This window comes from Rattus norvegicus, chromosome 14 (genome assembly GCF_036323735.1).
Source record: "Rattus norvegicus strain BN/NHsdMcwi chromosome 14, GRCr8, whole genome shotgun sequence".
NCBI classification, from domain to species: domain Eukaryota; kingdom Metazoa; phylum Chordata; class Mammalia; order Rodentia; family Muridae; genus Rattus; species Rattus norvegicus.
Window position 1 is genome coordinate 65,714,612 of NC_086032.1, and position 24,335 is coordinate 65,738,946.

At 39.4% G+C, this 24,335-nt stretch overlaps 1 protein-coding gene across 3 annotated transcripts in view; it reads left to right on the forward strand.

Annotated features, from left to right (window-relative positions):
- Kcnip4 (potassium voltage-gated channel interacting protein 4) overlaps positions 1-24,335 on the forward strand; it is a 1,150,698-nt gene that overhangs the window by 121,315 nt on the left and 1,005,048 nt on the right.

The window sequence follows — 24,335 nt, forward strand, 5'->3', positions numbered from 1 at the left end:
GACACCGCGGTGTGGACCCAGCGAAGTAAAAGACAACCAATACCTTTTTATATTTTTTATATTTTTACAACAACAACACAGTGTGTCTTGTATTGCACACTGTGCTGTATGTTGGGGAGAACATTAGGACCCAACGGTGTCCATGAGTGAACCACAGGTCAGGGTGGCTGGAGCTAGGACAGAATGACGAGTAGTGTCAGATGAAGCTTAAGATATTTGAAGCAGCCTCAACTGTATTCTAAAATGCAACTGAAAGCCCTTGAAAGGCTCCAATTACAGCTAATGCTAATATAAAACTACCCAGTTCCCAGTTATTTCTCCAAGTCCCTATTTCATATTTTAAGAAGTTTAGAAATCAGAACATGAATTCTGTTCAAGTATTTATAGTTCAAGGACTGGTCATGGAATCTGTAAATATTTGCTTTCTTTTATTCTTAAGAGTAAAACTCAGTTGAATGTGTTGGAATCTTGGTCAGTCAAACGGCCCCTGCCTCTATTACTACTTAAATAAACATGACCCTTTTTACTAGTTTTATTTGTGAAGCTCCATTACTTTTTCTGGGTTGAGAACATTGCTGCTTTGACTCAAAGTAGCCTAATCGCCTGCATGAGATCCTAAGAGACTGTGTCTTTAGGTAGTAAACAGCAGCTTACCAACCTTCGATACTCTCATGAGACTTCTTTTTTACCCTGGATTACATAAGCCAAGCAACCAACTAAGAGAGGGAATTTTCAATAGTGCAGCAGCAGTTCATGAGTTGACAAGGCAGGAGTGCTGAGGTCTTTGAGTCCCCACCCCATGTTCCTTTACAGAAGCTGGACTTGACAAGAGTCTCCCCGTTTATGTCAGTGCTTTTACTGAGACAGAATAGACATTTCTTTGTTTCCCCAAGAAACATTCTGTGACATCTTGATATCATTTTGTTTTGATTTTGGTCTTTGATTTGATAAAAGTTGATGGGTTTTCATAACCATTTTCTAAAGTAATAAAAATTTTCAGATACAGAAGTACTTTAAAATTCATAAAACATTCATTCCAGTACCATCTAGAACAACAGCATCTGTGAGAAGTTTCTGTTATCATGGATATGTTAAATGCTTCTATTTAGTATGGTAGCCATTATTCCCACGGAGCACTGGATATTTAAAAGTGGGTGAGGGTGACTGTTAAGATGAATTATCAATTTTATTTACATTGATTTGAAATCTATTTTAGCTAGTCATTATGGTATTGAACAACACATTCATATACACACGCGTGCACACGCACACACACACACTCATACTCACACATTCCATACATATATAAAATGCCCATCAACAACAAAAACGTATTGTGATCCTCACTTGATTGAATCCACCACAGATGCACAGCCTAAAGATATGGGTATCTGGTTTTGTTTACATTAAAATCCAAATAGTATGAAGTATAAACACCCAACCTTTAGGAATTTAGCAATATGTAATTGTGATTGGCTATTTCTGTCTGGAAACAAGTGATGGTGGAGTTGCAAATTAATCATAAGAGTGTTTTATGTTTTAGGAAAGAAATTGTCAATTATAAAATACATCCCTTGTTTGGAAAGTGAGCAAGACTGCTTATTTGGGGAATTGTCATGAATGACATTAGAGACAAAGGAACCAAAGAAATGGTAAAAGAAAATGAGTGTTATAGTAATGAAATCTGGCTGCCATTAAACAAGATAGACAATAGTAAAGTTTTCATCTTAGCAGTTAACCCATTCTCAGTACACTTTTCTAGAATAAGTGGATGGTGCTGGTGGTGGTGGTGCTGGTGGTGGTGGTGGTGGTGATGCTGCTGCTGGTGGTGGTGGAGGTGGTACTTAATTTACTGATAAGGAAACAGAGACAATTAGGTCAAGCAAACTGTGTTCAAAGTCAAAGATGTTAGTTAAGACTTGCAGCCAACCCCATTGGGGGAGTAAGAGAAAGGATTGAAAGAGATAAAGGGGCTTGCAAACCCATAAGAACAACAATACCAACTAACCAGAGTTCCCAGGGACCAAATCACCATCCAAAGAGTACACATGGACAGACCCATGGTTCCTGGTACATATGTAGCAGAGAATGTCCTTGCTGGGCACCAAAGGGAAGAGAAACCCTTGGTCCTGCCAAAGCTGGACCCCCCCCTCAGTGTAGGGGAATGTCAGGGTGGGTAGGTGGGAAGGGGTGGGTGGGTGGGTACGGGAAAGGGGATAACATTTGAAATGTAAATAAAAAATAGCTAATAAAAAATAAAAAAAATAGACTCCAAATTCAGGTAATTGAACTCCATATTAGACTACTTTAAAGGATTAGACTCCTGACTGTACTGGAGAGGCACAGTTCTAACAATGGAAACTTTGAGGTATTAATTAATTAAAGGTATATTGTATGCAGAACACATGGTAAGATACTGGGTCTTCAGGAGAAAACTCACAAGGATAGCAAGAAAGTGAGAGATTGGTACATGACTTCATATCTGAAAGGATAAGGAGGAGATCAATGGTTATGTGTGCTGGAAGACAGAACAGGACAGAATCCACAGGAAATCTGAGCAAGTGTCCCTGATGAATTGTAGAATTTAAGACCAGAACTGGGGTTTGGAAGGTTCCCTATAGTCCTGGGATCATCTTTCTTGTCAATATGGTATTTGGTGGTCTTCCACATTGCTCTGCACTCCCAATTTTCTTCTCCCCCTTTTGATGGAGTTCCTGACAAAGATGAATTATGCTACAGTTCATCTGTAGAATATCTGATATTTTACCGAATGTCCACAGACATTTGGAATAATGTGCCATACTAGCTAGAAAGAGTTAACGGTACTGGGATGAGGTAGGATTCTTTCTGTTGATTCATCATTCGCTGGGAATTAAGGGGAAAGGATGCATGTGGTGTTCATGCATCTGTTTGTGCCATGCTAACTTATGAACACAAAGCTGACTCAGTGACAGTTGCTTTCAGAAATGAGATCATAATTCTGGGTTTGGTTTTAGATGAAGGCAAAAACATACAACTGTTCTCTTTAAGAGTAGTTTTAATAATGGAAGCATGTCACCCCCATGAAGGGTTGGTGAAATAACTATGAGATTTATCATTATAGACATCAATCACCTGCCATAGCGATGAAGTTGCATTTAAAATGTTTGTAAATACAGAAAACCTATAGCTCATCCACATGGAAAAATCTAGTTACTCCTTATAATTGCAGAATATTTCTTAGCTCTTACCAGCTGGTAGCTCGATGTGCCAGATGGCCTGAAGCTCTTCAGTAGGGGGAAGATAATGCATTGTGTGTGAATAAGAGACTTCATGAACTCTGGTTCTCACTTAAAAGAATTCTGTAATAGTATTTTCACAGGCAGTACCTTCAGAAGGCTGGAGAAGAGCTTCCCTAAACAGGGTAACTTGCATCAAGCTTTTGTCAACTGATGACAAAGCACAGTGTTAGTTTGCCTGACTTGGTATGCATTTGTAGCTACGTATGTTAAAGATCAGGGACATCGTTTTCTCCTTTAGACTGATTTGGAAGTTCTGAGGATACCATTTCTTAGAGAAGCACTAGTTCCTCAGTGACTAGCGATGATTGTACTTGTGTTGGTGGTGATGGTGATGATAGAGGTAATGTTACTAACTGATAGCAACATGTAACTCATTAGGAGAAGAGCTCTTATATAACCACAGTTGTTCCTTACAACAGTCCTAATAGTCTCATTTTGACTCATGATCTCTACTCTACAGTAGCACATTTGACTTTCCCTAGTGTTTCTTCTGATTTTCCTGACAGATTGGGGGCATAGATAGCTAAGTAACTTCATTTCAAAGTAGACAATCTAACTGCTTGGCTGTTGGTATGTGAGTCATCCGGCCAAATGTTTCAAGGGTCTAGGCATATCTATGGAGCATGGTATATCTCACACAATTTCTTACAGATAATTTAGTGACTTAGTAAGAGGAATAAGTCTCATAAGATACGGCTTACCTGTTGCTTTTCTTTACAAATATTTGAGCATCCAGAGCCCTGTGAGTTTGGTGGAATATGAATTTGAGAAAGAGCATGTGGCATGACAAAAGTTTAATGGCTCCAAGTTGTTAGAATTAAAAATTTGAGGGCGGCACTAGCTTCCAGGTGAAGTTTTGTTCCCTCCACAATAGCAGGGTATGATATCCTACTTGGACTTTCATATTGAGACATTCCTAAGAAGAACCATATGGTATGGAACAGTGACGTACGCTTTTAGTTTGAAAATAGTGATTGGAATTCTGAGATGTGAGTAAGTGAAGAATAAATTAGAGTCGTGCATATTTTCACCCCAGGATTCCTAGCTACTCCTAGCATGACTTCGATACCCTAACTTAGCCACTTTGATCCTTGCCTTCCTTCCCTGCCAAAGAATGATGAGATCCTGACAGGATTGTTTCTCAGGCTAGCACATGCAGAGATGCCAATCCTGCTTTATGTCCACCTAATGTAATCTTGATCCTCATAGTGAGCTGTACAGCCTGTGACTGTGCGTCTTCAGTTATAAAATACTGTGGTCATCTGCTTTGCCATTTAAAACGACACATGTTTTAAGCACATTTGTCAGTTATATGGCCTTCACAATGCTTTAATTAATTCTTCCTTTCCCTCTGGGACTTCATCTGCTAACTGCCAGGGTCTGGGTCTCATTAATTCCTTTACAATCCTAAAAGCCTAACATTAATCTGAACTATCCAAGATGCTCTATAGCTTGAACTCGGCTGAGGTTACAGACCTTTAGGTTTTATTTAGAAAGATTTTTGCTTGTAAACTTAAATTATAAGTAGAAAATGTCTTATACATATGGCAGAGGATTAAATGCTTTCTTTATCTGCTTATCGCCTTGTCCAGACCTTCAGCATCGCAACCGTCAAAAAATTAAGAATTAAGTCCTCTTTCTCTGCTTTAAGGAAGCAGTTCAGTTGACAGCCCCCAAAACTATGAGGGCTGTCCTTTATGAGTTTCTTGTATTGTGAATTAACCTATGAGTTTCATATATCATGTGATCCAAGAGATAACTACTGCCAAAGCATGCAGAATGAAATGGGAAGGCAAAAGCCCTAGATCCCAAAGGTTGTCAATGAACCTTTATATGTTTGTCATGGTTCTTTGGGGAAGCAAATCCAACAGAGTTGAACTTACACCCCAGAAGAGGCTAAGAAATCTCTATCAGGTAAATTCTAAAAAATGATGCAGTTCAGTTTAGGCTTAAGAATTAGGATGAATTTGGGCTTTCCTTCCAGCAGTATTAGTCCCAATCTGACTGTTGACAACCATGAGTTTTGATGTCTATGGACAGAAAGACGGATGTTCCAGCTCAAGGAAAGTGGAAGACTTTGCTCTTCCACTTCTGGGTGCCATTTCTTTTCTTAGTGACTTAGGCTATGCCCAACCCATTTCATAACAGTGCGCCTTCTTTTAAACAACTATTCTATTACTTCTTTGTACATTTCAAATGATGAGTTCTATTATATTCATACATGACTCCTCCCATTACCTTCTCCCAAATCTACTCCTACCTCCTTAGCACACTGCCAAATCATCTGTATTTCAAGAATATTTAATAACCTGTCAACTCCAATTTGTGCTGTCTCTACATTCCTGGATATAGGCTCATCAATTGGAACCACAGCATTGAAGAACAGTGACTTTCAAACAGACACTATCAACTATATCCATGTATCCTGAGGTAGGGGTAGGTACTCAAAAATCCATCCCAAACCTCTGCTGTGGCTTACTCTTGATTGGGCAGTCACGGGTACTGTGAGTTCATATGTAAGGTGGTGCACATAGCATATCCAGAAGATACTATTTTGCTCCTCTCCTCTGATAGACCTTATTCATATTTACTGATTCTAATGTTAATGTCTTCTGGAAATACTTTCCCAGAAATACCAGAAATCTGATAGCTCTTAACACAATCAAATTGATACATTAAATCAACTACCCCAATATCTTCTCAAACTCAAAATAAATTATCCTATTATTCAACTGAGGGAACATATGTCTCAAAATCTTAGAGTTATGAAGCATTACTTGGCATATCAGCAACTCCCTAGCTTGGAGAGCTTCTTCTCAGAGTAGTTCTGTCCTTGAAAGTTCTAGCAGGTCTTATGTACTGCCTCTGTTTTGGGGGCAGTTTCCTGGAGAGAGTAAGAAGGCATCCACACATTACAGATTTACCAAGCTAAGGAAATCATACTCATAAAAGGAAACACATATTTAGGGAATTCCAAAATCCAAATAATTCCACTTAAATAGGCCTGTGCATATCATGTGCATATCTATGACTTGGGAAAGAGGAGAGACTTACTCAGCATCCTATTTGAGGTTGGACATAACAATATTAAGACTACATGTCAGATGTTGAAAGCATTTGTCATCCCATTCATCCCTTTCCAACAATACATTCTAGTCAAAGAATTTTATTTTAATTAAATAAATGCATATATGTAAACTGAGTTAAAATCTTAATATTTTTATGCTGCTAAAATACTTTAGCTAATCATATTCAATGCAATCCCAGTAGCAATACAATATTTATTTTCTAAGTTTTTCCTAAGTTTTCTATAAAGTTCTACATGCAAACGTCTTATTTATACTAGCCATGTGGAAGCAAGCCTCCAAGTTGCCGTTTGCCCTTTATTAAAGATATATCATGGAGCAATTTTCATTTCAATGAACAGCTTGTAGATGTAATTAATTAGTTCTATGCATATGGAGAATTACAAAGATAAGAAAGTTTGTTCTCTTATCAAAATCAATGACTAATGGATTTTTCTTTTTTTATTTTAACCTCAGTTAGCTACAGGAGAATCCCTGTAGCTAACCTGGCAATGTCAGAATACATACTTAATGCTGTCATCAACTTAGAGTCATTGTTTACTGACGTGTTCTCTGGGAATCCCTCATATGGTTTTAGAATTCTAAATCATTCACAGTTGACAGTGGCCGTCTTACTGTATTCCTGTAAGTGTATTCCATAGTGTTTCTATGATTTACAGATATAAATAGCATTAGTGATCCCTCATTCTTTTCATAGACTCACAGACCATATGCTTAGGCAGCGCTGCCTTTATGTTGATAATTTTAATTAGCTACAGCAAAAGCCTGGGCTTCTCATGGTCATAGATCCCTATTTTCCACATAAGATTATATTTGCCACAAATATTTAATATTTTTTGTTTTGTAATCTTCTAATTCTGTTTTTATTTCTCATTCATTTACCTATTTATTCATTTTACATCCTGATTTAAACCCCCCTCCCTCCTCTCCTACCAGTCCCACCCTCACCAGCCCCTTCTCATTACCACCTTCCATTCTCTTCAGAGAGGGAAGCCAACTGACCTTGGAACATCGAGGCATATTCTCTCCCACTGAGGTCCAACAAGGCAGTCCATCTAAGGGAGGGGGAACAAGTGGCAGGCAACAGAGTCAGAGACAGTCCCTGCTCCAATTGTTAGGGAACCCTAGTGAAGACAACACTGCATATAAGATATAGGACAATCATGCTACAATCCACAGACAGAAAGAAACAGTAATAAGGGGGCTGAAGGGAGGATGCTTGAATCTCACTCAGAAGGGCAAATAAAATAGACATTGGGGGTGGATGCTTGAGGGATTTGGGTGGAAGAGGGGGTAAGAGGAGGGAAATGGAGATAGTAATCAAGTGCACTAAGAGAGGGGCTAGAGCACTACCCATGGACTGACCCTGGGCTCCAAGTTCATAGGTAGCATTGAATAGCCTAGTAAGGGCACCAGTGGAAGGGGAAGCCCTTGGCCCTGCCAAGGCTGGACCCCCAGTGAACCAGATTCTTGGTGGGAGGGCGGCAATGGGGGGAGGATGGAGAGGGGAATAGCCAAATAGAAGGAGAGGGGAATAGCCAAATAGAAGGGGAGGGGGAGAGGTTAGGGGGATGTTGGCCTGGAAACTGGGAAAGGGAATAACATTTGAAATGTAAATAAGAAATACCCAATTTAATAAAGATGGAGAAAAAAGAGTGAAAAAAAAGAGAGGGGCTAGAGAAGGCTGGGAGACAGAACTGTTTTTATTGTTAAAGAGAATATGAGATACTATATTCTGGAGCCATTTTGACTGACTACAGCCTGTGAACAGAGATTTCAGTTACCCCAAAGTCCATGATCCAGGTTAAAAGTAGTTTCATGAATTTTTGTAGTTTTGGAGAGTCAAGAAAATCATACATCAAGGTAAGTTTAAAATCCTTTGGTGAGTCCATCCAAGAGATACTTATAAAAGGTGGAGATGTTCTTGTCTAGACTTCAGGTGTTATCTGATGACATTTTTAGCTTTTAGATTGGTGGAAGCTTAGTCTGATAAGTTGATGCTTTTTAAACAGTTTTTATCTACTAGTCATGGTGTAGTAATTCTGACACAGAAGTGGGCAAGAAAAGTTTATTTACAGGTTTAAAGCTATCCCCAGACAAATAATTGGCCTCTGTACCTGTAACATTCTGGGTCTCCATACCATGCAGCTCTAATCAGTCAGTCATTTTGCAGATAGAATTTCTTTCCAGGGGTGAATAGCTTCATTCACAGTTTCCCTTATTACAAAGCATCACATTCTGTGAGTGGGGCTAATGTTATTTATTAAATATAAGGTCCCTTATTAGCATAGCAATATATTTTTAGGTTCTGATGTAGATGAGGCTGAGTGGTGGGCCAATTTCATTTTCTGTGTGTTTTTTTTGTAGTTAATTTTTCTATATTTGAATTTGGCTTGTTCCATCTGAAGCTCATGTGGAGAATTAATCCCCTTCATGAGAGCAGGTATGACCCTTAATCTGTGATCATGGCTTCTTGCTCAAAAATAGACTAATCCCTTCATGAGAGTGCTGGATGAAGGAGCAAATGGGTTAAAGGGTTATCTCAAAAGTGGGCCTGCTATATCAGCAAGGTTGGTGAGCTTTATCTGGTGCTACCTGACTCTCACATTGTAATATGCAATACTACCTTGAGATTGCCAGCAAGAGGAAACTATTGGATCAACGATCATAACTGTGAACTAGCACAAACCGCCCTCTAGATAGGAATACTATGTGTTATTGTCATTATTAACAGAAAACAGAGGAATGAAATGTCTATCTGAGTTGATCCTGAAGATGAAATAGAAGGCACTGTTGTATACGTGTTCTCTATCTGCTTTCCTGGACACAGTTCTAAGCAACTGACAGCTTCTCTATACACATTTATAGAATGACTAGAAATAATATAAATATGTATTTAGCTTCCTCTTTACTTTTTTGTGCTGTAAAGCGATCCTATTTCTGAAAGGATTTGGTGGTAGACTTGCGGAACATTTCAACGTATAGTTTTCCCTCTTTTCTGTGTTTCAATAACATTAACACAATAGTCACAGGGTACTATTAATGTGGCTCAGATTAAGAAAAACATAAGTATAAAACTAGAGGGGAATAAAAGTATTTTTCAGGACATAAGTACTCTATTAGTTGTGTCTGCTTCTAAGAAACCTGGGAACGCCCCATTTTATCTTCTGCAGTGTTATCTTACTAAACACAAGCACTTTGATCTATCTTAACTGTGAAGGTCTTGAACTACAACACCCATGAAAGCCTCTGGGAGAAAAAAATCCATTTCACTGGAAGAGATTCACAGGATATTGTTTCAGTATGATCACAAGGAAACAAGAATTAACCCTAATGGCCATTCTCTTCTCTTGGTTAGCTGAGCCTTGTCTCATAGTCTATATGTAATAAATAAAATGTGAAGTTATCCACATACATAAACAGCACCTAAAGTAATCACAGGTCCATCAGCATCCTCAACAATCAACAAGTCCATTGGTTGGTGCTTCATTCTCCATTCTCAGTGGATGTTTAATATCTGTCTCATTCTATGTCTTGTCATTCTAATGGATGGACCATAAAATGTTCATTCTGTTTATAGGAACTCATGCTATAGTCTTCATTTTATGAATAGTTTATAGAGAGATAAATCTTTAACTCAGTTACCAAATTCTGGACTTGGAATCAATCCCATCCTTTTGAAGGCCAAGACCAAAGGGGTATAACAATGATAGGGTATAGTGTCCATTTCCATGACAAATCTCCCTTCTAGAGAAAGGCTTCACTATATCACAGTATGGAGATATTGCAAGTGGTGTTTCAAATCTTAGAGATTAGGGTAGAGAACCTTCATGTTTGGCTAGGTGCACCATAGCTGCAGATAGATAGAGTTCTATCAGTCAGGGTACATTGGCTTTATTGAGCTGGGATTTATTTACCATAACATTCGTCATTATATATACTTGTTTGATGATTTCTTATAGATATTAAAATTATATAATCCTATGTATCTTCTGGTGACTTGTCCTACTGATGTACAATGGGAAGAATTTATCTCATGAGAGTGTAATTTCTCACTGCCAAAACCAGTGAAAGAAAACTAACCTTTTTCTTTTTTCTTCATCATTAAGTGAGATTTGTGCTTCTATGGTCAGGTAAACCTTCCAAGTCTGTCCCAGCTTTGTACTTTAAAGAGTTCACTGTATTGTTTATATGCATAAGATAAACAATGAAAGAGGTGTTAGAAAGGATGAACTTGTATGTTTAGGAAAGTAAGTATAGGTGCTTTGAGCAATTAAAAGATTACTTATCAAGTCTCAGAATTCTATAATTTTGACTCTGTTATAAAATGCACACAATTATATAGTACAATGCTATATGAGCATAATGATAAGTTTAAAACATCTCACATTTGTAGATTTTAAAACTAGCAGGTATAGTGTGGCCCTTTGTTCTAATTTTTGGCAGGTAAAATAGTATTTGACAGATTTTGACTTACTCCTTTTTATAAGTTGTTTGTTGAGTGCCTGATCCATCTAAATGTTATGATTAAATGTTGAGGGAAAGTTCTAAAAGGAAAAGAAGAGAGAGAGAGAGAGACAGAGACAGAAACAGACAGACAGACAGACAGACACACACACACACACACACACACAGAGAGAGAGAGAGAGAGAGAGAGAGAGAGAGAGAGAGAGAGAGAGAGAGAGAGAGAATAATCGGAGGGTCCAGACTCTTTCTCAGAGCCAAGTGAAGACAATGTGTTTGTCTATTGAATACAAGCAATTGCATAGAACTCCCACATCACCCAAGCTCATCAAGTATGATTGACTGAGGCAAACAGTACACTCTGAAATTGTGTCTGAATGCAGACAGAACAAAACCACTGTCTAAGACACAATGACATTCAGCCATGACTCTTTTACATTTAACGTAAATGGCTGCTGCATAGTTATACCCATTAAGCTTTAGCTTCACTCTTTTCCATACAACTACATTGATACATAGTCATAGAATTGCTATTGCTTTTAAACACAAGTTGTACCATCCAGTATATGATCGTCAGTTCAGGGCAACAAAATCACCCAGATTGAGTACCAAATTTCGCTGAATAACTTCTGAAACCCTTCACAGTTTGTAGCTGCCCTGGTTGCAATGAAGCCAGAAGACTTTGCTGTGCTTAGCTGGCAATCTGTGTCTTCAGGATAAATCTCTGATTTAGTATTAGAAGTAAGACATTATTGTCTCCAGTCTCCTGGAACTTTTCCTCTCATCAGAGGCACAGATTTTTTTAAATAATTTACTAATTAATTTTACTGTGAAATCAATGTTCTAAAGAAAAGAATTCGGTTGTGAACATGGGGAATGGATTTGGAAGCTTCACTACGTATGCGTTTCTTGAGCTTACAAGGGAGTGGATAAATGATAAGGAGGGGACAAGTCGGGCAAGGACATGAGACTGTGTGGTACACCAAGAAAACTGAGAGCCTCAGTAGGCAGAGAGGGCAGAGGATGGATGCAAATAAGGTAGGAACTTTGAGGTTCTGAATATTAAAATTCTAGCTCTGTTTCCAAGATCTTTTCTCAATGAACGTTTTTTTCTTCCTCTGTTGTTGTTGGTTTTGGTACCAACCATTTGAAAAAATGGCAATGGTGTTAGTCAGAGCACAAATCAAGTAATGGTTTTGGATATATGAAAACATGGAAGATCCATATTGAGTCTGAAAAACTGATTTAGAGGTTGTTTTAAACATCGAGTGATGAACACTGGGGTAAGAACTCATTTGGGAAGATGTAGCGTCTTGAATGATATATTTTATTGTCATCCTTAGTAAGACTAGGGCTTTGGTTACAGTCAGGGCAATGCTCCGGAGGGTGAGGTGCTCTGGCTTGAGTGGCTAAATAGATACTGCTGTCATTCACTGCCACTATGGGTACCTCCTTAACGGGTTCCTCTAAGTTTCTGAGATCAAAGATATTTTTCTCATTTTTAATATTTCTTTGAAAATGTCACAATGTGTTGTGATTATATTCATCCGTCCCCATTTTCCCACATGTCCATTGTCCCTTCCGTACACATACAACAGGGTGTCCTCTTTTAAACACACCAAGTCCAATTTGTGCTGTTCACACAGTCTTAGATGTGTGGCCTTCCCCTGGACCAGGTCAACCTACCAGGGGCAACACTCTGAAGGAAAACAGGCTATCATTTGCCAGTAACTCTTCAGCTAGGGAAAGGGTTTCATCTGCCTTTTCTATGCTTAGGATTTTATCTAGATTGAGTGCGTGCAAGTCTAACAAATACTGTTACAACCTTTGTGAGTTTATTTGTATAACTGCCCGATATTATCTAAGTAAGTTTCTTTGTAGTCGTACATTGCCTCTGGTTCTTACAATGATGCACATTGTTCCCTGAGTGGAGTGGGCATGATACCGACATCCTATTTAAGGCTGAACATTTCACACTCTTTTTCTCTGCATCTTGACTAGTTATTCATCTCTGTGGTTACTTTCTTTTATGGTAAATAGAAGCATCTCAGATGAGGATTGAGAGAGAGATTACAAATAAAATATGTTGTTAAAAGTTAGCATAATATTATGTCTAGTTATCATAAAAATCTCATTCCATATTGAAATAGAAACAGAGTATCCCTTTAGGAGTAAATGTTTTATCATTCTACCATTTCCTTAGCAAATGGAATACAAGGGAAGACTCAGACCTGAGATAGTCTAAGGAGTTTACCAGAGCTTATGAAACATAAATTCTAACTTGAAATATCACATGCTCTTGTCATAACCAGTCATTTATAACCCCTTGAAAACATGCCAAGGTCAATAATTTTAAAGCTGATTTGAATTCTTTTGAACAAGGAGGGATGTGTCCTCCCTTAGTTAGGGGTTTCATTGCTGTAAGGAGACACCATGACCAAGGCAACTCTTATAAAGAGCAACATTTACTAGGGTCCAGCTTATAGATTCAGAGGTTTAGTCCATTATCATCATGACAGGAAGCATGGCAATGTCCAGGCAGGCATGTGCTGGAGGAGCTCAGAGTTCTACATCTCATTCCAAAGACAAACAGGAGAAAAACTCTCTTCCAGGCAGCTAGGAGGAGAGAATCAAAGCCTAACCCCATAGTGACACATGTTTCCAACAAGGTCACACCTCCAAATAGTGCTACTCCCTGGGCTAAACATATTTAAACTACCACATATCCTAAGAGTGGAACAGTAACTGCCAGTGTGGACAGTAGAAATGGGGGGGTAAGAAAATGTGATTACCTATGAAAAATATCTTTTTCTAGATCTAATTTAAGTTGTTTTTAAATTTTAGTTTAAATTTTTTCTTTAAATTTTAGTTTAAAATGTTTTATTAGTGTGCACCTGTGCATGTGTGATATGGAAGTGTTATATGCATTTCAGGTATGTGTGTAGACATCAGAGGACAACTTGATAGAATCTGTTTGCTCTTTTACTTGGGTTCCAGGGATCAAATTCAAGTCACTAGTCTTGCCCAAAAGTCACCTTTAAACCATGAGCCATCTAACCAACCACCTATTCCTTAGTATCTGGGTTATTCTTCTACCCATTCACTCCAGCAAAATCTTTATTCAAAAACACACATAAAGCACTGTTAGTTCCCTTGTCTTCCCCAGCAAACAGAGGGTCAAGACAAATGAGTGATGGCTGTACTGAAGGCATGCCGGGCCAGGTGCCACATGTGGTTTTACTCGCAGCCCTGTTTCTATTTTTATACACAATTCTTGACATAGTCATTCCTTTCTTTTTTTCTTTTTTTTTTGCCAGTGATATGCATTAAGGAAATGCAAAATGCATAAACTGGTTATCTAATAGGTAGTGTAAGTTACTCAGAGAAACAAACAAAAAAGTTGTCTCCCCTTCCCCTGATTAACATCAACAGGCAACATTACGGAATCATAACAACAGTTACTATGAGATTTAGTTTCTTCTGAAGTGCAGATAACATCACGGACTGCTGAAGATTTGGGGGGATTAATAAGTAAAACACAATACTATACTACACTAAATACTCATGCTGCATAATAAATATGATGTGAAAACATTAAAATATCAAAGTACTCATTTATTATTAAATAAAGCCATACATTTTAACATTTGACCACCGTAAACAGATATAGTTTTGGTTTGATTTGTAAAACTGAGTTCTGTCCCGTTTTCTGTAGAGACTATGGTTATGAAAAATGAGAGCAACTTACACATCTATTTGTACTACAGGGTTTCCATCAGGAAAACAGCAGGGCCTCAGCCTTCTCGGTCCTCTGTGTCACCCACCCGATTATTTTTTTAAATGACTTCCATTGTGCTTATGTTCTTTCTTCATGTGTTCTCATTTCCTTGATGACTTCTGTCCACATGACACTTCAGAGCCCTTTCCCACTACCAGGTCTGCATGGGGGTGGGGCTCTTGTCAGCTCTGTCTTGGGATGGTGCAGGCACACTGTCTGCCAGTTCACGTTCATTGACACCACCCCATCAGTGTTTGAGTAGTTGTCAGGAAGGATGCTTGGTCCTCTCCTTATGATAGGCTAATCACTTGTGTTACAAACCAATACAACTTGAGCCCTAATTCTCTTTATAGTTCTCCTAAGCCAGTCCCTGAACAATTTGCATTTGAACCTTCATGTTACTGCTACCTTCCCCCCTCCTCCCCTCTTACCCAGATACAAGTAACTATTTGGGGAGCACAGGAAGTGGCCAGGCTCCCATAATCAATGGCTCTATATAATCAGTTCTTTTCTGTCCTGTATTTGCCTATTTTTAGGGATTTTATCTTTTACTTTGTTATATGGTTTTTAAAATAATAATACTGTTAATAATGTGTGTCAAGTCAAAGTATAGTCTACTGAAGATATAATGGTAAAGTACGTTGGATTTCAAACTAGGAACCTTTCCTAGAATATGCTTTTTCCTACATCCTGGTTAAATCATCCAAGCAGAAGAAGCCTTGAATTCTCAAAGCCTCAAGTGTCCAGTCAAACCAACATAGAATCTCACTGGGGCTCTGTAATGTAATGGCCTAAACAAACAACGAACAAACAAAACCACAAAATCTTGCCTTGAGAATTTCCTAACTCAGAGAATGAATGCTTCAAGTTGACTTGAGGAGGCAAGTGATGATTTTCATGAGAAATATTGGCAAATGTTATTACCGGACTCCCTTCCAGGAGCTGCAGTGTGGTTCATTACCCGAGGCACTCCTGAGGGTTCCTGCCCTCCATCACAATACAGCATGCCGTTAGGCACTGCAGTGCATCCTGATAGATCTGCAATTTATTTTGGAAAAGAGGTCCTATGAAGAATACCATATTAAAGTAAGTAGTATTGAATTTCCCCAACAATTCCCCTAGGCTCTGTTTTATTATTAGCTCCCTCATTTCTTTCCACATCATCTTGGGAACAGTGACGAAAGTGAAAAATGTTTATCCGGAAACAGAGATTTCAGATACTTGGGGGAGTGGGTCGCTATCTCAGGTCAAAAATATTTTATTTCTTTTGATCATAAACCTAATTTAAAAGTATTTTGTTTTGTAGTCACTGTTTTTATTTTTGAGGATCTTTTCCCTTTGAAGTGTTGATGTCACAAAATGAATTTACTTGGTCTGCTCCATTTTTTGGTGATTTTTTCCCTTTTACTAGAGAAAGAAAGAAAACAGTGGCTTGAGCTCGTTTCAAAAATATTATTAAGCCAAGTCTTATATTAATATAGTATGAATAAATACAAATGAATCATAGCAGGCTCTTGGCATTTCTGAATATTTGAACTGAAAACAATAAAGAACAACAATATAAACAGCTGATGACTGTCTTAGAGTTATGACTGCTGAGATAGGATACCATGACTAAAGCAACTTGAGGAGGATGGGATATATTTCATTCACAGTTCCAAATAACTGTTCATCATCAAAAGCTGAGTGGTCAGGAGCTCATGCATGTCAGGAACCTGGAGGCAGGAGCTGATACAGAGGCCATGGAGCACAGCTGCATACTGGATTGGCCTCCATGGCTTGCTCAGCCTTCTTTTTCTTATTATTTTTTTCTTTTCTTTTGTTTTTTAAGCACTCCAGATTTTATTCCCCTCCCAGTCTACCCTCATCCCATACCTCCTCCCTGCCACCCCAATGAGGATATTCCCACCCCACCAGACTTCTAAACTTCCTGGGGTCTCAAGTCTCTTGAGGGTTAGGTGCATCTTCTCTGACTGAACTCAGACCCAGCAGTCCTCTGCTGTATATGTGTTAGGGGCCTCAGATCAGCTGGTGTATCCTGCCTGGTATACACCAGGTGCCTTCTTTCTTATAGAACCCAGGATCACCAGCCTAGGGATGGTGCCACCTACAATGGACTGGACCCTTCCCCACTGATCACTAATTTAGAAAATACCTTACACTCAGATCTTCTGGAGTCGTTTTTCTCAACTCCTCCTCTCTGATGACTCTACCTTCTGTCAAGTTGATATAAACTAGCCAATACAACAACATAACAAAGACTCTAGAGGTTTTGAATTAATGAAGCATCCCCTCATTCAAATACTTTATTTTAATGTGCCCTCCCAAGGGACACTTTAAGGATGTAGAAAACCATTTCTGGACTAGAGAATAGAGAGGGGTTGAGATCCTTCTGTCTGCTTTATAACTTGCACTCTATGTAGAGATCACCCTCAAGAAAATTTTCCAAACTAAATGGATAAACAGTGCAGAAAGGTCTAGAAGAACTTTTGACCTCAAAATAATGAAATACTAGATGTCATATTGAAACCTCTATCCAATTATGCTAATAAGCTAGTAATGTCACAAAAGCAAAAGTTGGGAAGGGTACAGAACCCAGTGTGTCCTTCAGCTTTCTTTTTTTTTTTTTTTGTACTTTTTCAATTGGGTATTTTATTTATTACATTTTGAATGTTATCCTCTTTCCTGGTTTTCTCTTGACAACCCTTCTATCCCCTCTGCCTCCCCCTGCTGCTAAGAGGGTGCTCCCCCACCCACTCAACCATTCCTACCTCATTGCCCTGGCATTTATTCCCCTACACTGGGGCTGATGCCAGTTAAGGCCATACTCTGCTACATATGCAGCTGGAGCCTTGCAACCCCCTTCAGTTCCTTCAGTCCTTTCTCTAACTGCTCCATTGGGGTCCCCTGTGCTCAGCCCAATGGGTGGCTGCCAGCATTTGCCTATGTATTTGTCAGGCTCTGGCAAAGCCTCTCAGGAGACAGTTATATCGGGCTCCTGTCAGCAAGTACTTCTTGGCACCCACAATAGTGTCTGGGTTTGGTGACTGTATATGGGATGGATCTTTCTGGTGGCGAAGTCTCTGGATGGCCTTTTCTTTAGTCTCTGATCCACACTTTGTCCCTGTATTTCCTTTAGATAGCAATTTTGGGTTAAAAATTTGGAGATGAATGAGTGGCCAGATCCCTCAACCAGGGGTCTTGCCTAACCTCTGGATATGGTCTCTACAGGTTCTCCCTCCCCGTTGTTGGGCATTTCAGCTAATCTCATCCCTGTTAGGTCCTTGGAGCCTCTTGCTTTCCTGGCATCTGGGAATTGCTGGTGACAGCCACCAGTTCTCCATCACTCATTGCTACACACCTCTGTTTAAATTCCTGACCCTCTGTATATCGTCCCCATCTCTTCCCATACCCAATGCTTCAGCTTTCCTGTTGTAATAAAATTCTTGAGAAAATTCACACAAAGAAAGAGAGCTTCAGCCTATGATTTTAGAAGTTGAAGTTTATGGTCACTTGGCTCCAATGCCTCTGGGCCTTTGATGATAGAAAATGTCACGAGGAAAGCTGCTCTCATGCTGTGAACAAGGAAAAGATAGGTCTCTTCAAGCTAGCAAGATTGACAGGAAATTTTGAATAGAGGAGGGGCAGATAAGCTACATTCAACTAGGACATACCCACAGTAATTTTGGTATCACTTCCTCTTTGTTGTTTCCACTACTTGCCAATAATGCCACTGGGTCATAAGTTTATCAGTGGATTATTTCATAGGACTAATGGATCAAGTCTCTTCTTGAAATCTCCACCTCTGAGTATCACAGCGAGGATAGAAACTTCTACATGTAAGTTTCTGGAGAAGGTTTCAGATCAGAACTGAAGCACTCAGAGATATATGATAGTAGTGACAAAGAAGCTGTCTGCCTCACTGGATATCCTGCTTGCCATGCCCTTTGCACGCACCTTTCTTAAGAGATGAAATTGCTGAGGAACTCTGTGACCAAGATCATGAGTATGGCTACAGCACAGTTTTCCTGGGTGGTGGTGACCTTCTGAACTATTTTGTACTAGATATTTGACAAAGTGACACCCAGTTACAATGTGTGCCTCGACTGAAATGCTGAGGTTTGACCATCTGTAAATAGTAAAAAAATAACCAAAATTCAAAGTTGAGTTTGGCAGACTGCCTGCAATCCTGGCTTCTAGATGGCAAACGCAGGAAGATCAGAATATTAAGACTAACCACAGCAGAATAGAAAGTTTGCTTTCTACACAATTACTATCATGCGACACTCTATGTAGGAACACACAAAAAGTTAGAAAGGCCAAGGACAAATACATAATGAAAATACTTTACTCTAAACTCCCATGTTTGCTGTAAATTTGATCACCAATGCCATCTTGATACCATAATCTACAACCAGACACTAGACACTCAGAAGCAATCACAGAGTGCCAAGTGCAGACTGCACCACTGTGGAAGGAAAGCTTCTCACGACGAAGAGACTCCAAGACTTTGGAAAAGGAGTCTTCAACCATGGCACAAGTTACCTGGAGTTTTGATGTCTCGTCCATCTTACGATGTTACATATTAACTACTTACTAAAACATTTATCTTTTAAGGTTGCCTAATGTCATACATTCTGTCTTATGTAGTTTTCAATTCAGAGACTCAGTATATCCCTATTGTGTGCACATGCGTGTGCATGTGTCATGTGTGTGCACATGCATCACACAGACACACACAGACACACACACACTCACACATACACACGCCTTCTTAACAAAAATGCTAATAGACAAGTGCCACACTCAGCAGAGGGAAAAACTGAAAGAAGTGACCAGAGGAAGAATGTATTATGCTTTGTAGAATCTTTCTTCGATTGTCAGGTAGCTTAGACATATATTTGATCATTTTAGCAGATCTTTATCTTATTGTCATTAGATACAACTTAGAGTTTCCTAAGAGAAAACAAGAATTGAAAAAATGCTCTCATAAGATTAGCCTGGATGCAAGACTGTCCAGCATTGTCTTCATTGATGGTTGGTACAGGAGAGCCCTGCCCAGTGTGGGTGGTACCACTCCTCAGGTAACCCTGAGATATGTCGGCAAACAGGTTGAGCAAGCTATGCAAGGCAAGGCAGTGAGCCAGTGGCTTTCTTACTTCTGCTTTGGTCTGATGTGAGTTTCTGTGCTGACTTCTCTCAGTGATGGTCTTTAAGGCATAAAACAAAACAGACCCATTCCTCCCCATGTTGCTTTTGGCCATGACAATTTACTACAGCAACAGAAACCATATCTAAGACAACATTTAGATATATTAGATGATTCAGACCAGAAAGAGGCATTTTTTTTCTTGTTGTGAGCTGTATGGTGAGTGTTTTAAACTCTGTGATATATGATGAAATTTAAAAGTGGCGGTGTTTTTCTAACCTAGCTAGCTCCCAAGTAATTGTTGTGGACACTGTGATGGTTTGCATATGCTTGGCCCAGGGGGTGGCACTGTTAGAAGGTGTGGCCTTGTTGGAGGAAGTGTGTCTCTGTGGGGTGAACTTGGAGACCCTCCTGGTAGCTCTTAGGATGCTGATCTGTTCTTGGCTTCTTTCTGGTGAAGATGTAGAACTCAGTTCCTCCTGTACCATGCCAGCCTGGATGCTGCTATGTTCCCACCTTGATGATAATGCACTGAACCTCTGAACCTGTAAGCCAGCCCCAATTAAATGTTGTCCTTTGTAAAACTTACATTGGTCATGGTGTCTGTTCACAGCAATAAGAGCCTAACTAAGACAGAGACTCATAGATTTATTCAACAAGCTTTAAGCACAGCAACAGAGCAGATATTCCTTACCTTCTGTACTAGCTAGTTACTTCCTAGCCATACGCCTGGAGTTACTTGCCTTCAGTCTCTCCTTGGCTCTCTGCTGTAGCTGCCTGTTCTCATGAAGAACTTTCTTAGTGACTCCTCCTCGTGCTCAACCTCATGAAGACTTTTCGTCACCTTTTTGCCCTTCTTCCTGGACCCTCACATGCCTCACAGTGAACTCCTTCTACCTATCTTTTTTCCTTGAGACCCGCCATAGCAGGTACCAGAAGTCCAGACTTTCTGTCTCCTCTGTCCAGTCATTGGCTGCTCAGATTTTTATTAACCAATCAGAGATAATTGGGGAATATTCTTTACACCACATTGATACAGGAGATTATTCAATATTCATGATAACATGCTTGTCCAGACTGTAACTAGATCTCAAAGCACATAAATCAGCCTCTGAATACACAGAACACAAGACCAACCACTAACCGTGTGATCAAGTGGTTTCTATGGAGAACTGAAGGACAAGCTCAACCATCAGCAACATACAAATGAAGAGATGGATCTAGGCTCCAGGGAAACATAGTTACAAAAGGCAAATTCCTCCATGCTGTTTATTATGCTAACTTCTGGTAGAGCAATATGTGTGGGCAAGTAGGGTTTACTTTTTTCTTAATGTCTGAAAATTTCATCAAAGAATAAATCATCAGAATTCCCAATTTCTTCGGTTCTCATTCAAAGGCTGGAAGCTGAGGCCTTGGAATTGCCCCTCATACAGTATCTAGTCTTCATCCCCTTTTGCACATTACACAAATACCAAAGACTTTCTATTCTTTTATAATTATATGTTAGAGTTAATGGGAGGACCCTTGTTCCTGCCAAGGCTCACCCCTCAGTGTAGGGGAATGTCAGGACAGGGAGGCAGGTTGGGTGGGTCGATGGGTGGGGGAGCACCCTCATAAAAGAGGGGGATGGGGATGGGATAGTGGGTTTATGGACAGGAATCTGGGGAAGGAGATAACATTTGAAATGTAAATTAAAAAAAAGTTCAGCAGCTCACTGAATGAAAATTGGCAACACAGCTTCCTCTTTCCCCCAGCACTCGGTATCAGGCCTCTTTAATTGTTCAATTCACTAATCCAATATCAATATCAAAGTTTATTTAAACAAACCAAAAAGTAAATCTATAATAAATACTTTGAGATGTTCTTTGCGATACCTTCATATAGAAAGTGTACAAGCACAGTGCTTGGAGTTGTCCTTTGAATCAATCCTAGCTCTGACATGGACTCATACCAAGACCCCGGGAGTCATTATCAGCTCTCTAAACACCACTGAAACCACCTTAAAAGAGAAACAGTATTGGTGACTTTTATCACTAGACTGTATGTACTGAGGAATGTCGTTTGTCAGAAAGCACCTAGCACAGTGCCTAACAAGATCTCTGCAAATATCATTCATTAGTATTCTGAATGGTTTTCTTTAGAGCACCAAATGAGCTACTCTTGCCTGATTCATGCCAAAAATACAGCTGATGAAATTAGAGAGATACTTTTTTTTTCAGGCGGGACTGTTGCATAAAATCAATTTTTCATTTACCCAAATGTCAGTGTACAGTCAACTAATTAAAAATCCTTGACAATACAATCAATATGATTGGAAGAGGATTTTTATCTGGTATGGGAAGAAAAAGTATCGACAGACCAAATTACTAGATGCAGTATTGTTAGTAGTCTTTAACTTTATTTAAAAATAGGTTCCTTTTTTTTGCTTCCAGGAGGTGTGAAAATTTAATTATCTAGAAATTGATTCTTGTCAGCTAGAACTCTACATTTATAACGAAAACTCTGCTGTTGCTTACTTTTTACCAAACACATTTATGTGTTTGCTCTCTGTTTGTTCTTTGTAATGGGAACATGTTCAACATAGTGGTAGTGTCAGCTGATGTATGTGTACATAGAGTAAAAGGAATGGAATCATATAAAGAAAGATAGCATTCTGGCTTGTTTGTTTTCTATGAATTCTAGGCATTTGGTAATCATTTAAACAGTTTCTGGGGAAATTAAAAGTGGGAGCTGAAATCTTCTATAACCTAAAACATTTCAGTAACTGTTGATAGGAGGCTTCTGCTCACTGCCAAACTAAGTTGCTTCCAAAGTTCCCAAGACAGTTTTCTTGATAGCATTATTTAAATGATACCTTGAAAGAATAACTCTGAGTTTGAGTTCCAGTCTTCAGTCTGATCAGTAGGTAAGTGCAAATCTGTAAGTTCAGATAGATCTCATTCAGCAGGGGTATGTAAGTTAACATAGGAGTGTGGTATATGCACATATGTTTGACACATTTTAGTACACTGTGCTAGTGGTGCAATTCCAGGACCCACCATGGTAGGGAAAGGTGGCAGCAAAGAGGCAGGAAGGCATAGGTGCTGGAGCAGAGGCAGAGATGGGGGGGGAGGGAGGGGGGGAGAGAGAGAGAGAGAGAGAGAGAGAGAGAGAGAGAGAGAGAGAGAGAGAGAGAGAGAGAGAGAGAGAGAGAATATTCATAACGGCTTGAAGCTTTGAAACCTCAAATCCTTCTGCTTGACCTAATTCTTCCAGCAAGACCACACCTTATAACCTTTGCCAAACTGTGCCACTAACTGGCAAGTATTGAAATGCCTGAGATTATGAAGGACATCTCGTTCAAACTGCTACTTGTACCATCATAAAGAGAGCAGAAAATGGAAAGGAAAATTGCAGCTATAAGATATACTTGATGTACTATAGTGGGCGAAGTCTCTAAATACTCCTATAAAAAGCACCACATGTGCAATTCTATATTACTCCTCAGTCCCTTTGATATCATATTCAACAATATGGAGAATGATGGAGAAACCTTTAAAGAGAGCTCATTATATGAAATTAAAAGATGCTATGCCAAATCACTGAACTGAGAGCAGGACCCCCTTTGGGGGAGTTAGAGGAAGGATTGAAAGAGCTGAAGGGGCTTGCAAACCCATAAGAACATCAATGCCAACCAACCAGAGCTTCCAGGGACTAAGTCACTACCGAAAGACTATACATGGACTGACCCAGGGTTCCAACTGCATACGTAGCAGATAATAGCCTTGTTGGGGCACCAGTGGAAGAAGAAGCCCTTGGTCCTGTCCAGGTTGGACTCCCAGTGCAGGGGACTGGGGGGGTGTGGGGGGTAAGGGAGGTGGTTGGAGGAACAACTGTATCGGGGAGAGGGTGGGGATGCAGGCTTATGGACAGGAAACCGGGAAAGGGAATATCATTTGAAATGTAAGTAAAGAAATATATCTAATAAAAATTTAAAAAAAGATGCTATACCAAATCATTCTGTACTAGCTGTGGTCCTTCCTCATAGCCTAAGACTGCACCCAGAATTTCTAACATTTACAGTTTGCAGTGAGATTGCCTTTGGATAAGTCCATTCTAGGATGAATGTAGACACTATCTCTAGTGTACTGAATATCGTAGGATAGCAATACAATATATCACATGGTATGAATTGCGTCTCATCGGACCCTCGTAGCTGCCTGAGAATTGTGAGTTACTGCTGTCGCTGCCTGGCACCACAAGAGAAGTTCCACATATGGCTAAATCAAGACAAGTCACAAGTGGAAAATTCAAAAATCTAAAGCTGATGCCTTTATATTAATATAAACTTGAAAAATTTCACTAAACTACCATACTTCTAGTACTTTCTGTCTGGTACTACTTCTGGTACTACTGGTTCTTGTAAGAAATTTATCCTAGGGCTAAAAAATGTCTCAGCATGTAATTGCACTTGGTATATAGGTGTGAAGACCTGAGTTCGAACCCTCAGAACCTATGTGCAAATCCAGTTATGGCCATCGTCCCTTAGTGCTGTGAAGTGGGTGGCAGGGAAGTGCATGCCAGAAGATAGCTGGAGT